The 15,160-nt window shown below is 45.0% G+C and overlaps 1 pseudogene; it reads right to left on the bottom strand.

Annotated features, from left to right (window-relative positions):
• Nucleotides 1–12,898: 12,898 nt before the first annotated feature.
• LOC123106521 (chaperone protein ClpB1-like) lies at nt 12,899–14,933 on the bottom strand (annotated as a pseudogene).
• Between the last annotated feature and the right edge of the window lie 227 nt (nt 14,934–15,160).

Below are 15,160 nucleotides of genomic sequence, written 5' to 3'. Positions count from 1 at the left end.
TTTTACGTTTCCTTGGCTGGACCATTGGTTGGCCGCGTTTGTCGGATATTGTTGTGGTTGTTGCTTTATAATCTAAAGTGGGGGGAAACCCTATTTCATGATGAGCGGGCGGTGCGGGCAGGTCGATAGCGGGTTGGACGGGTACCGGAGATGTGTTGACTAGGCATAGCCTAGTTAAAATCAGGCGACTCAATTCAAATCAAAATTCTCAATTAAACCAGGGAGCTTGTACACTAGGGAGCTTAGTGATATATGAGATATAATTAAATGGTTAAATTTGTAAATGTGTGCTTCAAAAAACGAGTATATCTCAAGCACTCCTACACATATGATTAAATTTTTAATCTAGAATTTTCTATAGATATGTTTTCTGAATAATATAGTACAACCACATTATTAAAATATTTGTTAGACTATATGTTAGATATCTAACATATAGTCGTATAAATAACATAATTTACAGAAGTATAAAAAATAATTACAAAGTAGGAATTGAATTCAGCGCAAGACATAAGTATTTTTCAATTTTATATATTAAAAATATATAATAATAAACAATACAACTAAAGTTTAAGTTTGATCTTGTTAAGTATGTCAAATAAGTAAGGAAAAGTTATACTACTTAAAAAGTCGTATATTAAGTATAAAATTTTGTATAAAATATGTAAAGATCAATAGGATTCGGAGCAATAATTGAAACCGAAATTGATGCCTTGAAAATTTTATAGAGATCTGTACACTAAAATTTGAAAATGTTGAAGAACATATTAGATCTAGGCACGAAGTGACTTGTACAAGAAAAGCTTTTAATTTGATTTATTGCCAGCGGCCGCAAAATAAAAATCGTATGGTCATAGATCATCGACCTTAGGAGCAGATAGGGTGCGGATTACCTTGGGAGCTGGAGCTGGCGACGGCTGGGGCGCGGCCTTCAGGTTGAGGATGCCTCGTATCCCTTCTGTCCCCTTGTTGAGAGCGTGAAGAATCCCTTTCTTCACGCGTTTCGCGCCAAATCCTTGGCGGCCTCTGTCGCGACCTCATTGGCGAGCGGCAACAAGACCGCCTCACTAACGGCCTTGCTGCCGGTGACGATTATATTCAGGAACTCCTTGTCAATCCCAGACATGTTTCTGCCACACATAGGGGGAAAATGAACAAAGATCAGCTACACATAGCAAAAACGACTAGTATAGTATACACCCCTCCAGCCACCGCCTGTCCCCAAATCGACTGATCAGCCAAAAAGAAATCGAAAAACGCTTCCATCAAAATAATTCGAACTAGCCATTGGAAATAAACAAAACAACCGAGTTTAGATGGCCGGTTGAACACAACCGAGTTCCGAATAGTATCTCAGAGCATATAAGCAGGAATGGAAAACACAAACGAGGTTTGCATCTGGTAGTGTTTGCGTAGCCAAAACCTTTGACGTAATTTCCGGCAAAATCGACAGCAAATCAAGTTCTGGTACAAATAGAACGAGATAATACTACAAAAACATTTACTAGTAGATCCGAAGCTCATTTCCTCTCAGAAATCACAAATCAGTACTAGTATACCAAAACCTCTATTTCTAACGAAGACTTTGATCCGACGCTTTACCACTTGGTCGAATTGCACTTGAGGACCTATATATCAACTACAGACATGTGTATTTGTTTGAGACCCTGCAGGGGGTATATTTATGTGTGACTCTAGGCTTCCATACGTAAATTTTAGAAGTGCAGTCAAGTTTATTCTTGATATTTTGTGTCTTACACTGAGCACATAAGAGCTTAGTTTTAGCAAGTTATATTCAATAATGAAAATTTGAAAATAATGTGACACGGATATTCTTTTGTTCAGTGATGCGATGAAAAATGCCATTTTCTTTATGCATATTACAAATTTAAATTGTACCTTTTGAAGTAGAAAAATTGGAAGCTTACGTTCCATCATATTAAACAATATTTGAGGGCTTTCAAGAAGAAAAATACAATATCTGAAGGCACGAACTGAGATTTGAGTTCATGCTGAAATTTGAGTTCAGACACGTAATGATTCCGTTACATTTACCTTGAAAACAATATTTGAGGGCTTTCAAGAATAAAAATACAATATCTGAAGGCACGAACTGAGAATATATAGGACTGCAACATGTGGCCCTGTGCATCATACAAATACGGAATCAAAACAGATTGCTTAGGCAACGAAAGTAAGTTGATATAGCATCATAAAATTCCAAACCAAAGCAAGCCTTCCCGTCACTTGTCGCTTTTCATCATTACCAATGATGGATCTCTCCCAAAACAGTGTGAACTGCAGGGGTGCATGAGTCCTAAGGTTGCAACAACACCAAAGCCAGACAACAATGATTGCATAATACCACTACTAAACATCTGATAATATTCAGAATTTCGACGGAACACCGAGAGGAGCTTGAGATTAATAATTCTAGCAATAGCAAATAACATGGAGAAACAATATTGTTTTACCTCAAAAATCAATCAGTGTACATGTGTACGCATCTGCCAATGGAATCAATCAATGTGCTTTTTTGATAAGGGGCGCTTTATTACTTAAAAGGTTTAAGCATTACACCCGGCCTCTGCATAACTAGGATGCACACAGCCAAACGAAATCCACACTGACAAACATTATAGAAAAGTGTGAAATACAAGTAAAGTCTGTATGACGCCTAAACTGGAGGGGGGGGGGGGCAATCCTGAGATCATGCTGCCATCCATGTTGGGTAAAAGTATCCCTCGTCGTAGCCTCCAATCATGTACACACCTCCGAAAATAGGTCTTTATTCTCCACACGTTGTAGAGATGACCATACATATGTAGATAACCTGCATAAGAGAAGTACTTTTACTATTAAAAACCTTATCATTTCTACATAGCCAAAGTGATCATACAACGGCAAGCGCTCTCACCCTGAGAAGAATCCTAAACTTGTGACCTATCCCATGTAACCAGTTGCCAAAAATATTGGCAACACTAAAAGAGGATACAAGGCAGAAGCTATTTGGATGACTGACCATATAGAACGAGCCAATTTACATTGGAAGAACAAGTGTTTTATTGTCTCATCATGCTGTCAGAAAACACATTGCGTACTTCCATGCCAATTTCTCTTAATAAGGTTATGTTTAGTAAGAATGACTCTGCGACGAAGATACCACGCAAAGATTTTATTCTTAAGTGTTATCTTCATCTTTCCAGATCTCCTTATTATTATCAACTGGCACATCGGATTGGAGCAAGGCTCTATATATAGACTCTACTGAGAATTTTCCACTCCCATGTGGTTACTAACAAAATACATCGGTCCTTGTGATAATTGCACCGTGGACAACCGCTGCACTAGGGAGTTCCACGATTGTATTCGGGTTCCAAGTAAATCTCTTTTGAGCGTCACATTTGGCAGAAATGATTCCAAAACCGTGGCAATAGTATCACACTTGTGACGTACAATATTGTACAGAGCTGGATATTGTTCCTGGAGTGTAGCATCGCCTAACAACTTATCTCCCAGAATCTAATCTCCGAGCCATCCTTAATCGAGAAGGATCCATAGCGGAAGAAATGTTTCTTCGTAGTCATTAGACCCGCCCAAAAGTGAGAGTCCACAGGCTTCTAGTATACCTGAGATACCGCCTTTGAGCCTCCATACTTCCGCTTTGGGAGGGTTTGCCAAACCCAGTCTTCCGTCGGTAACTTAAACAACCATTTTCCGAGTAGGGCAATATTCTTAACCTCAAGGTCATGAATGCCCAACCTGCTTTGGTCTTTGGAAAGGCAAACCACACTCCATTTAGCCGGTCGATATTTGTTTTTTCGCTATCCCCTTGCCAAAAGAATCTTGATCGGAAGTAATCCAATTTATGTAATACTCCTTTCGGTAGTTGGAAAAAGGAAACCATATATAGTACCATATTCCTTAGTACTGAGTTTATGAGGACCAATCTTCCGCCCAGAGATAGCAGTTTACCTTTCCAACCGCTTAACCTTTTTTGTAGTCTCTCATCGACATGTTTCCATTCAGCATTTGTGAGTCTCCGATAGTGTATCGGTATCCCCAAATATGTGATTGGAAACTGGCCCAACCCACACCCGAACAGGTCAGCGTACAGGTGGGCCTCGTCTTGAGCCTCGCCAAAACAAAACAACTCACTTTTACAAAAGTTTATCTTAAGAGCTGAGAGTTGCTCAAAAGCTGATAAAATTAATTTCAGATTTCTCGCCTTCTCTAGGTCATGATCCATGAAGAGAATCATATCGTCGGCATATTGAATGATAGAGAGACCACCATCTACAAGAAGATTCACTACTCCATCAATTTGGCCATCAATCTTGGCACGTTCAATCATGACAGCTAACATATCCGCCACTATATTGAATAGCATGGGCGATATTGCGTCACCTTGTCTTAATCCTTTCTTCGTTTGGAAGTAGCTTAGTATATCCATCTATATATCTATCTATACCTATACTAATTTGAGACTCCCTAGAAACTACCACGTTAATTAGAAATTATGACCCGTTAATCTTGTGGGACCGAATTATTACGATGGAGACCGACTCATATAACCATGGAAAAAAATAACTCCAGGTTAGAAATTACGAGCCATTAATCTCGTGGGACCGAATTATTACAGTGGAGATCGACTCATATAATCTTTAAAAAGAATCAACTGTCGGGTAACGCGACAGAAAACAAAAAAATTCCGACCTACGCACCAGCCCAGGGACACTATGAAGACTGCATACAAGGTTTGATCTTTTCGTTACCGACTCGTAGCGCAGCGAAAGTAGAGTCGATGACGACTGGCGGTGCAGATCCCCGCAGCTAGGATTTCCAACCTCCCAACCGCGAGGATGTATACCCCCGTCTGCCCCTCGGACAGTCGCTCGGACGATGTCGCAGACAGCCCTTTGGGAGGACCTTTGAAACTCGGACGGTCACTCGGACAGCCCTTCGGGAGGACCTTCGAAACTCGGACGGTCACATGGATAGCCCTTCAGGAGGCACTCTCGAACTAAGACCGAAACTATGATCTCTCTACAGAGTTGCACATATATAGTGTCATCTATCATGCATGGCTTTGCCGTTCAGAACTAGTTCCCACCAGAATCCAGACAGCCTTTCGGCTCTACGAAACTATTTCGCTGGGAGGGAGAGAGCAGACAGATCATTGCATGGCACTTGTATGTGAGAAAGAGTGAGTGTGGAGAGTACCTCTCCACCTCTATTTATAGGAAAACCCAAGGGGTGGAGGGGCACATGAAAAACCCAAAATGCCCACATTTTATGTCACACATAAAGGGCATAAAGGGCATAAAGGGATGACAAGTGGAGCTCCATGGAGGAGCTGCACCCTTGAACATCGCACCTTCATAGGGCCCCCCAAAGGGGGTTCCTTGATCCCCAAGTTCTTCTAGAAGCCTTTTGGGGAAAGCCCTAAAGGTGGCTTTCCATAAAGTAACCCAAAAGGCACTTTAACTATTCATGAAGACATTTTTCTACGTCCGTTAAATCCCAAATTATTTCTGTGTGCCTAGAACAATTCCTATACCTGCTAAAACAAATTTGAATGCATTGTGAAACAATTCCAGAACAATGTTTTTCTTCGGCAAAATGCAACTACAACGGTTCCAGCTGCTTCGGAACATTTCCAGTTCTTATCCCGAAAAATTCCCGGAAGTTTCCAGAATAAAACTGGCACCCTCCAAGAATTATCAGGCATGTGTCGTAACCATTTTGACTTAATGGTATACCTCGAAACAACTTTTCGGTTTTACCGAAACTATTTCGGTGTTCTCTCACCGGAACTTTTCCGTTGACTCCGAAACTTTTTCGGTGAATTTTCTCAGACTCCCTGTCTAGTATTCAGCAGATAGATGACCCTTAAGCGTGTGACCCTATAGGTTCGGTGAAGTATAGACATGACCGGAACTCTTTCTGATCAATGATCAACATCGGAGCCGTGGACACCCATATTGACCCCTATACCCACAAATAAACATTCTAGTGAACCTCCAGTTGCCGTGTGCTATTCCTGATGCTTCACGATATATTTCAAACACCCGAGGTGATATTTACTTGCATCCCCATGGATAAACAACTCGTCCACTATGCTAGTCACCTCGTTACCGGTTTTGCTCTCTTTTCTCGTTTCCGTGTTCCGCCATCCCTGTGATCAAATCACACTGTGTCTGGCCAGACGATGATGGATACCATAACACCGAGAGGGCCCGAGAATATCTCTCCATCGTCGGAGGTGCAAATCCCAATCTTGAGCTATCAAGTTACTTGACACACTTTTCCATGAACCCGTAAGCCGCCGTAATAGCCAGCCATTTACGGATGACGTTAAACAAACCCCAAAGTTCATGAAGCAAGTATGAAGAAACTCGATACTCTCATGGTCTAAGGAATTACGCAAACGTTAACTATCTCTGTGTTATTAACCATGAACTTATGACGAATGTATCTCATAGCATAACATTAATCGGGTCGATTCAACACAAGTGTTCTCCTAACATTGTGCCCTCAAAATTGCTGGCACAGTCATGCCCATGATCAAGAAAATAGAACCATCATGCAACACTTGAGCTAGTCTTAGAGGTGATACTAGGAATACATTTCTCCGTTTATTATTCCACACGTGCATATGAGTCTTCCTCCGAGCCTCGTGTTATTGCAGACTCGATAACCATAGCAGTTATAGCATGGAACATAAACATAATTATGAACATGGAGATAAATAATAGCATTTATTATTGATGGATAGGGCGGCGTCCCTTGCCTATGCGGCAGTGGCTAGATCCACAACCGGCATGGTGCTCTTCCCCTCGGTGGAGTCTATGCTTGGAGATGGGCGATGGAAGCCGTGGATCAGGCGTCCGATACATATCCGCCCCGGCATGGCAAGGTGGCGCGTGGAGGACCGGTGAGGGGAGGCTGGAGGCTCCCTGTCGGTGTGCCGACGGCGGCTTTGGTCTTCACAGCGAAGCACCGTTCGGTTTCAGTCAGCTGCTAGATTGGGGGGGGGGCGTGATTTTCGGTGAAAATCGCGCCGACTACGGTCATGGCGGACCATGGCGGAGTTTATGATGTCGTACCCTTCTTGAGGCATCGTTGTTGTAGGTCATGGCGCCCCACTCGTGATGCTCTGGGGAAAACCCTAGATCTGGGTCTACCGGATCGGACGATGATGGCACCTTCGATGATGTTGTCCCTCCTGGAGGCATCATTTTGGAGCACGAGCTGACTAGAGGGGACAAGAGGAGGAGCGGTGTTACTTCTACCGCAAGACCGACGGCGGATCCCCGGCAACAGTGGAGATGGACTCGCGCAGGAGGAGGAAGCTGTCTGGCATCATGGTGGCGTTGATAGGCCTGGCAAGGTCGGTGCATCAGTTCTGCTCTGAGGATGGACAGAGGGAAGATGGAGGTGGCGGCCCTTGTAGCGTGCGGTGCTCACTGGGAGTGTGTCAGACCGGTGTGGGACCCAATCCAGATAGTGGCTTCGATGGGACACCCGGTTTTAAATGTTAGGGCATCTCCACTCGTTGCGCCCCCCAGGAGGCGTTTTTTCGCCGTCCTGGGGTTGCCCCGGCAACAGTTTTTACTCTGGGGGGCAAACTCTCCCAGCCATCCCCCCAGGCGATAGCCTTTTTTCCTTTCTTTTGGTCTTCTCTTGCCTGTCATTCAACCAAACAGGTTGTGGGCGTGGTGGTGCTTCAACGATGGTCGAGCTGGACGGTCGCCGGCGAGGAGAGCAGCGGCGGAAGTGCGAGGATCCGCCGGCGGGAGCACGGTGGCCCTGATCTACGCGACGGCCTCCTCCCTGGTCGCACATAGAGGAGCTTCTGGTGGCGCATCACGCGGTCGTCTGATGCCCACAGCATGAACTCCGCGAGCTTGTGCAGGTCCGCGCAAGCGCCGGAGCGCCCCGTTCGCCGTTGGCGAAGGGCCACGGCTGTAGGCAGTGTCGGAGGCGACGTCGTCGACGTCGACCAAGAGGAAGAGCCACCGCTGGAGCTGCACCTGCGTGCTTCTCCTGCTCTCCGCGTGGCCCAGCTCCCCCTGCTGCAGCTTGCAGGAGGCCGTCCTCTGGCGTGTTCGCGCAGCCTAGTGGTGGCTCCACGGCAGGGCCGACGAGGAGCTCGTCCAGCGCCGGTGGAGACACCACGGCCTTCACCGGCACCGGCACCGGCACCTGCATTTGCCCGAGGTGGAGGCCGCGGAGCTGCTCGGCCAGCGCGACGGTGAAGGCCTGGTTGCCGCCGAGCATGGCGAAGCGGCCGGCGAGGTCGTTGTTGACGTTGCGGAGCTCGGAGTTCTCGAGGCGGAACGCGGCGGCCTCGCCCGCCGCATCGGTGCGGTGGCTGAGGCAGAGCTCGCCGGCGTCCTGGTACTGGAGCGCGGCGTCCTGGTACTGCAGCGCGGACGGGGGAGCGGAGGAGGCTGCCCGCAGCGAGCACGCTATTCCGCCAGCGTCCATCCGGCCCGGCCGTGGCCAGCTGCATCTTCGACTGCAGCACTGCCCCGGCTCCGCGGCTGCATCTCCGTGGCCTCCGCGCCCGGTGCCGGGGCCGCACGTGGCCTCCGCGCCCGGTGCCGAGGCCGCACGTAGAATGGGACTTGTCACGGCGGCGGATCGACGACGGGTGGCTCTGCTCCTTCCTCGTGCGGCCATGCTTGCTTGTTTCTCCACCCCCTGATGTTCTTGGCCGCCGAGTGCACGTGGTGGGCCTGTGAGGAAAAGAGGAGAGGGAGTGAGGACAGAGGCCGACATGTGGGGTTTTGCATGCAAAAAATAGTGCCGGCGCCCCCGGCTGACCCCAGCTTTTTGGGTTTCTCTTGCGAGCGCCGGCTATAGTTTTCGCTAATACCAGCGCAAGACGAGCCCGTGGGGGTGTGGCTGGGACCGCTTTTGACCGCCGGCGCTGAAAAAAAGCTCCTGGGGGTCTTCTTGGGGGCCTAGTGTGATGTCTATTTGGTATTACGCCCGGACATTCGGCACGCCTTCATTAAAGGGGATAGAAGTAGCAATAGCGTTGCCAAGATGGTGGCTTCAGACTTATTGATGTATCACCTTGTATGGTCTTTATGAATAATTAATAATAGTAGTCGATAACCCGTGCATTTGCACGGCTAGATTATTTTCTGGTTTTAATTCATAACATTTGTACTAATCATAATTCGTAGAGGCGTGGAATTAGAAAGGAAAAATGTAGTGGTATATGCCCTATTCTTTTAAATAAGCTGCATGAATGTTGCGATGTTGAATGAGAATGGATTGTTATGATGTAAAAACGGTACGCATCATATATAGGATTCAGAAAACAGAAAGCTCAAGAAAATATTCCGGCAATGAACTCATGACTTTACATAGATGCTTAATTACTGATTTATATGACACAGCTGGCTGTATCAAACAACGTAAAAATAATCTTCTATAAGTACATCAAATGACTGTAGCTTGGAAAGATGAAGCAACACAAAACCCATATAAGGAAAAATTGCCTTTTGCAGAACAAAGAACTGATTATTTGCAGATATTGTACCTTTGCAGAACATATCGGAAAGACACAACCAAACCTGAGTATACATACAGATTTCTTAGGACTCAAAAACTCATCAATCCATTTTATATGGATCAAAAACCATTAGGGCTTGCTGAACCTAAAAAAGTGGATGGTTGGGCTGGCAATTAGAGACCTAATTTAAAATACCGCAACAGTGTGACTTTAGATGTCGAGTCATCAAATGTTTTGAAAAACTATCATCAGATAATAAAGAGTGATCTAAATTTGCCACCTACGGAACCTTACAAACTTTAAAATTGGTTGTAACGTTATTTTATCTTTGATCATAATGATAGCATTATTCAGTGCGACGTTGGTAATCTTCTTGAAAACTACCTTACAGATATTCCGAATAAAGTCAAAATGGCAAATTAATAAGTAATATATAAACACACAAAAATCTCATTTGTAAGAAAGAGACCAATAATTTTAGTGTGCATAATAGGACGTCAAATTCAAGAATCATGAGATGCAATCAGACTTTGAGTGGCTCCATGGTCAAACTAATGTACGATATATGCTCATGGGTGAAGCAAGACAACACAAAGGTAAGAGGAAACAATAATCAGAGCTCAAAAGAAGTGGTAATAATATGTAGGTTAGGATCCAAGCTGATGAATTGTGTATTATGTTGCACTCGCAACCTGGTTTTATGAAGCACAACGTGCCATCGACAGTGCATCAGCTAAATAAATATCCATAACTTATGAAGATGTAGAGCATCTCTAGCAAATACCTGAATTTAGCGACACAAAACTCAATGTAATAGCAAAAACTATGGTATTTTTTTCTATCAATATGCCTGCAGAAACGTCGAGCTAATTATATATTTTTGGACAAAAAGAGCTACTCATAATTACTGTTAGTTTGGTAAGGTATATATACTTAAAGCTCATCTCCCATGTGACCATCCCTCCATATTTCTTAGACTTATGGTTCTTCTTTGTAAAATTAACCTGTTTGCAAAAGTGAAGGAAATGCAAAATCATGAACTGAACTGGAGGTCTAGAATATTTAGAAAAATATATATGATAACGAAAGCATGAGCCAAAAATGCTTCTAAGGCCCTCTCATGAAAATATAAACACATAGTTGATATCTAAAGATCACTAATCTGAATGGTAGCTCCGAACTATGACGACCAACGCATCAGATACAAATGCTTTTAAGGTGCTTATTACATTGTAGCACTACGAAATTATTATAAAGTACAGTGCCACTTTTATTTGCTTTGCAGCAGCTTTGAGGTCACAAACACCCGTATTAGAGTGTGGATAACTTAACAGAAACGTTGACCAAAATACCAGTTGGGCTGACCAGACCAGGCCATATGGAAAGGAGTAATTTCTTCTGAAACTTGCACTTGGCAACATGCATGGGCAGACTACAGCACTACCCCTCATGGTTTTTGGACAAATGAACCTGTGAGTCTGGTCTCTGGTGATCATGGTGTACGCCTGCTGTAATTATAAAAGCAGCACCAGTCTTGTCTCCATGTAATCAACGACCAATTCAAAAATCATAGTTATAATCGGCTCTGCCTTTTCATGAACAGAAAAAACATACAAATATTTTATATGAGAAAGAAGGGAGTAGGAAACATGATTAGATTGTGAGAGGTAATGCTTAGATTGAATCCTGCACATCAATCTACGTACAATCAAATTCATGTACATCAGTGCAGATGACCCATACCTCCACATGTATGTACAATAATCATGACTTGCATTCCGTAATGAACTGGATGGAAGCAGGTTGTGCAAACCATCATGTACGACAGCACTGACTGAAGCTATCCCAGGTTTTCATCATGGTCATGGTGTCGACTGTCGTCAAGACCGCCTTGCCGCTGGAAGCTTGTTGTATTACTTCCTTGGGGCCTAACTCTTCATCTGGCCTAAACTGCAGCATGGACTGGTACAAAAAATTTACTGCTGATGCATTAGTGTGTGCCTTATGGCCATCCATGCTGGCAATTCCGCGCCTGCGCTTCCAACTTCAATCTGATATGCCGACAACAGTGTCCGACACGACTGCATGCATACCCATGACATTGATCATGGCTGGGCACATCATTGAAAAAGAGAGGGAACAGGAGGGCGGCTAGGACATGTAAAACGAAAAATATTAATCAATGGCATTGCATGGCGCCATGGCCGTCCGCCGTTGTAATTCGCCGTCGCATGTTGCAGAGCGCTTGGAGGCAGCAGATGGAATACTACATCGATGGTGTTCTTTTCAACCTGCCTTTTCCTGGACAAAATCAGAACACACAAAGATGCTAACGAACAGCCTTGCCATGGCATAACAGGAATCGACCAGAGGAGGATCAACGAACAGCCTTGCCATGACAAAACAGGAATCGACCGGAGGAGGATCTGAGAGACGTGATTCGCCGCCAGATCAAAATCAGAACACACGGGGAGGCAAACAATCAGCCTTGTCTTGCCATAACAGGAACTGACTGGAGGAGGATTTAGGAGGCAAGATTCGCCGCCCATTGTGAGAGGTAACGCTTAGATTGCATCCTGTAGTGGTGGAATTGACAGAAGAAAATACTGGGGCCAAGGGAAGAGAGGTGATTTGTGGCTACCAAATCAAATTTGAAGGCTAAATTTAGTTTCCTTTGCTGAGTCCTGAGATATTAGAAGAGGGGCTGCCTATGGTAATTTAGTTTCCTTTGCTGAGTCCTGAGATATTAGAAGAGGGGCTGCCTATAGTTCTTGAGAACATGAGATTTTTCTGTTAGGTTAACGAAGATGAAGGAGAGTCGTGCGAGGCTAGGACGCAGGCAAAGAGCATCTTCGATCTGCTTTTTCTAATAGTTATAACGATCTTCAGTTTTTTCTTTTGATAAACTAACAATCTTCAGTTTTTTTATAAACTAAATCTTCAGATCTGCTACATCACACGGCTCATAATTTGGAGTTTATTTTTTTTCAACGTGGGTACTTTGAAGGAGTCATCGAAAGATCTAGACTGTAATAATTTGGCCCCACCAGATTAACGGCTCCTAATTACTGATTAACGTGAGAATTTCTTGGGAGTCTGTAATTAGTAGAGGTATAGATATAAATAGATATAGATAGATAGATAGATAGATAGATAGATAGATATAGATATAGATAGATAGATAGATAGATATAGATGGCTGCATGCATCATCTAGATACATAGGCCGGAGGTACATCCTCCTTTTTTTAAAAATAAAAAAATGTTTGGGCTTTTGTTTAAGATCCGGGGAGCGTCGCGGGCTCAGGGCTGAGGAGTGTGACGCTGCTCGCGAGGGTAATGAATACCACTTAAAAAAAGGGCTTGGTGAATCACTAAAGACACACATATTAATTCGGTCTAATCTGTCCGTGCCTATGCAAACGGCAGGCTCTAGCTGTCCTCAGTCTGCCACCTCCTGCTACTTCAGCCCCTTCTTGTCGTCAGTGGCATTGATGCAGATGATTGAGCCTTGACACGCTTCTCCATTGACCAACATGTCCACAAGAACTCTCGTCACATTCTTCTTCATCCACCTCTTAATAGGCCTTGCGCCATACACCTGCAATACATAGCCCATGCATGCATCGTAAGCGGGACATACAAACGACTAAGCAAATTTGTATGATTTGATTTGGTAAAAATAACATGTACTTACCGTATCGTGAGATTCTGACCAAATGATGTCCAAGGCGGCATCTGTTGCAAACAGAGAGATGCCTTTCTTAGCGGCCATAGCAACGACACTCTTCATCTGGATTTTCACGATCTCCCTCAGTTCGTCATGAGAAAGTGCCTCAAATATCACAATTTCACTCAGTTTGTTGATAAAATCAGGCTTAAGGCGTTTCTCAACCTGTTTCATGAGAAGATCCCACTGGTAAATATGTTGGTCGTGCCCACAGGTACTTTACAAGGGACAGTTTGGGATACACATACCTGTTTCATGAGAAGATCCCGTGCAGTGGCTATGTTTTCTCCAGCCGTTCCAGCTGATAGGTTCTCGGCTCCAAGATTAGAGCTCATGATTATGATAGTGTCCTTGAAATATACGTTCCGATCCTTTCCATCAATCAACGTGCCATCATCGAGGAGTTGAATGAGAACCTTGAAAATTGAGGGATGTGCCTTATCCACCTCGTCAAAAAGAACGACACTATATGGTTGTCTCCTGACTTTCTCGGTAAGTTGTCCATCTTCCTCATAGCTTCAGAAAGTCAAATAGAAAAGTGAGGCACAACAAGGAAGTTTGGGAAAGAAATACAAGTGCAAAGAGTGTACAAGTTAAACCTTCCAAGTCCTCCAACGAGACGCGACACGGATCCACTATCAGCATATTCTGACATGTCAAAGCGGACTAACGTCTTCTCGTTGTCAAAAAGCTTCTCGGCGAGTGCTTTTGCAAGCTCTGTCTTTCCAACACCAATCGGGCCCAAAAAGAGGAATGCACCAATTGGTTGGCCAGATTCGTCAAAGCCGACCCTGGAACGTAGAACTTCTTGCGCAACTAAATTAACTGCTTCATATTGTCCAACAACTCTCTCATGCAATCTGTCTACTAGGTGGCTGAACTTCTCCTCCTCGCGGCCAAGTGCAGTGATCGGAATTTTAGTCCATCAGCCCACAACCTTCATATAACAATAGAACATGTCATGAACCAAATGAAACTTACTCACATGGATACGGTTTGCAAAGAATGCTAATTTACCTGTGCAATATGACATGGACCAACGGTTATCTCCTCCACTGCATTTATAGTGCTAGTTTTCTTATTTTTCACCTTTTTTGGTTGATGCAACTTCACAGCAGTGCATGCCTCGTCCATTAGATCAATTGCTTTGTCAGGAAATTGGCGGCCTGATAACAATAAAAATCCACGATCTCTTCAATATGCAGAAACCTATAGGGAAGTAAATCGAACTAGTTATGAATCACATGACGAACATACCTGTAATATAACGGTCAGCGAGCTGGGCAGCAGAAACAAGAGCGTCGTCCTGAATTATCAGGCCATGGTGATCTTGGTACCGCTGCTTCAACCCCTGCAGGATGGCAAGGGTCGCCTGGACGCTCGGCTCATCGACGTCAACCCTTTGGAACCGTCGCTCCAGTGCCACATCCCTTTCTATGTATTTTCGGTACTCTTTCGACGTGGTAGCACCTATGCAACGGATGCGACCACGGGCCAACGCCAGCTTGAGGATGTTGGCAGCGTCCACAGTGCCGCCTCTGTCACCAGCACCAACAAGCATGTGCATCTCGTCTATGAAGAGGATCAGTTTTCCGGCCGCATCCTCCGCCTACTTGATGGCATTCTTCAAGCGCTGCTCGAACATGCCGCGCCACTGGGTCCCCGCGACCATCGCCCCGACATCGAGCTCCACCACGCGGGCCCCGGCGAGCGCGTCGGGACCATCCCAGCAGCGATGCGCTGGGCCAGGCCTTCGACGATGGCCGTCTTGCCGACACCGGCCGCTCCGACGAGCGCTGCGCAGTTCTTGGTCCGGCGGCAGAGGATGCAGATGATGCGGTCAATCTCGTCGTCGCGGCCGATGACAGGATCAGACGCGCCGGCGGCCAAGGTCTTGAG

Source organism: Triticum aestivum, chromosome 5A, assembly GCF_018294505.1.
Source record: "Triticum aestivum cultivar Chinese Spring chromosome 5A, IWGSC CS RefSeq v2.1, whole genome shotgun sequence".
Lineage (NCBI taxonomy): Eukaryota > Viridiplantae > Streptophyta > Magnoliopsida > Poales > Poaceae > Triticum > Triticum aestivum.
The sequence above is the reverse complement of the archived record's forward strand: the minus strand, read 5'-3'. Positions and strand labels throughout refer to the sequence as shown.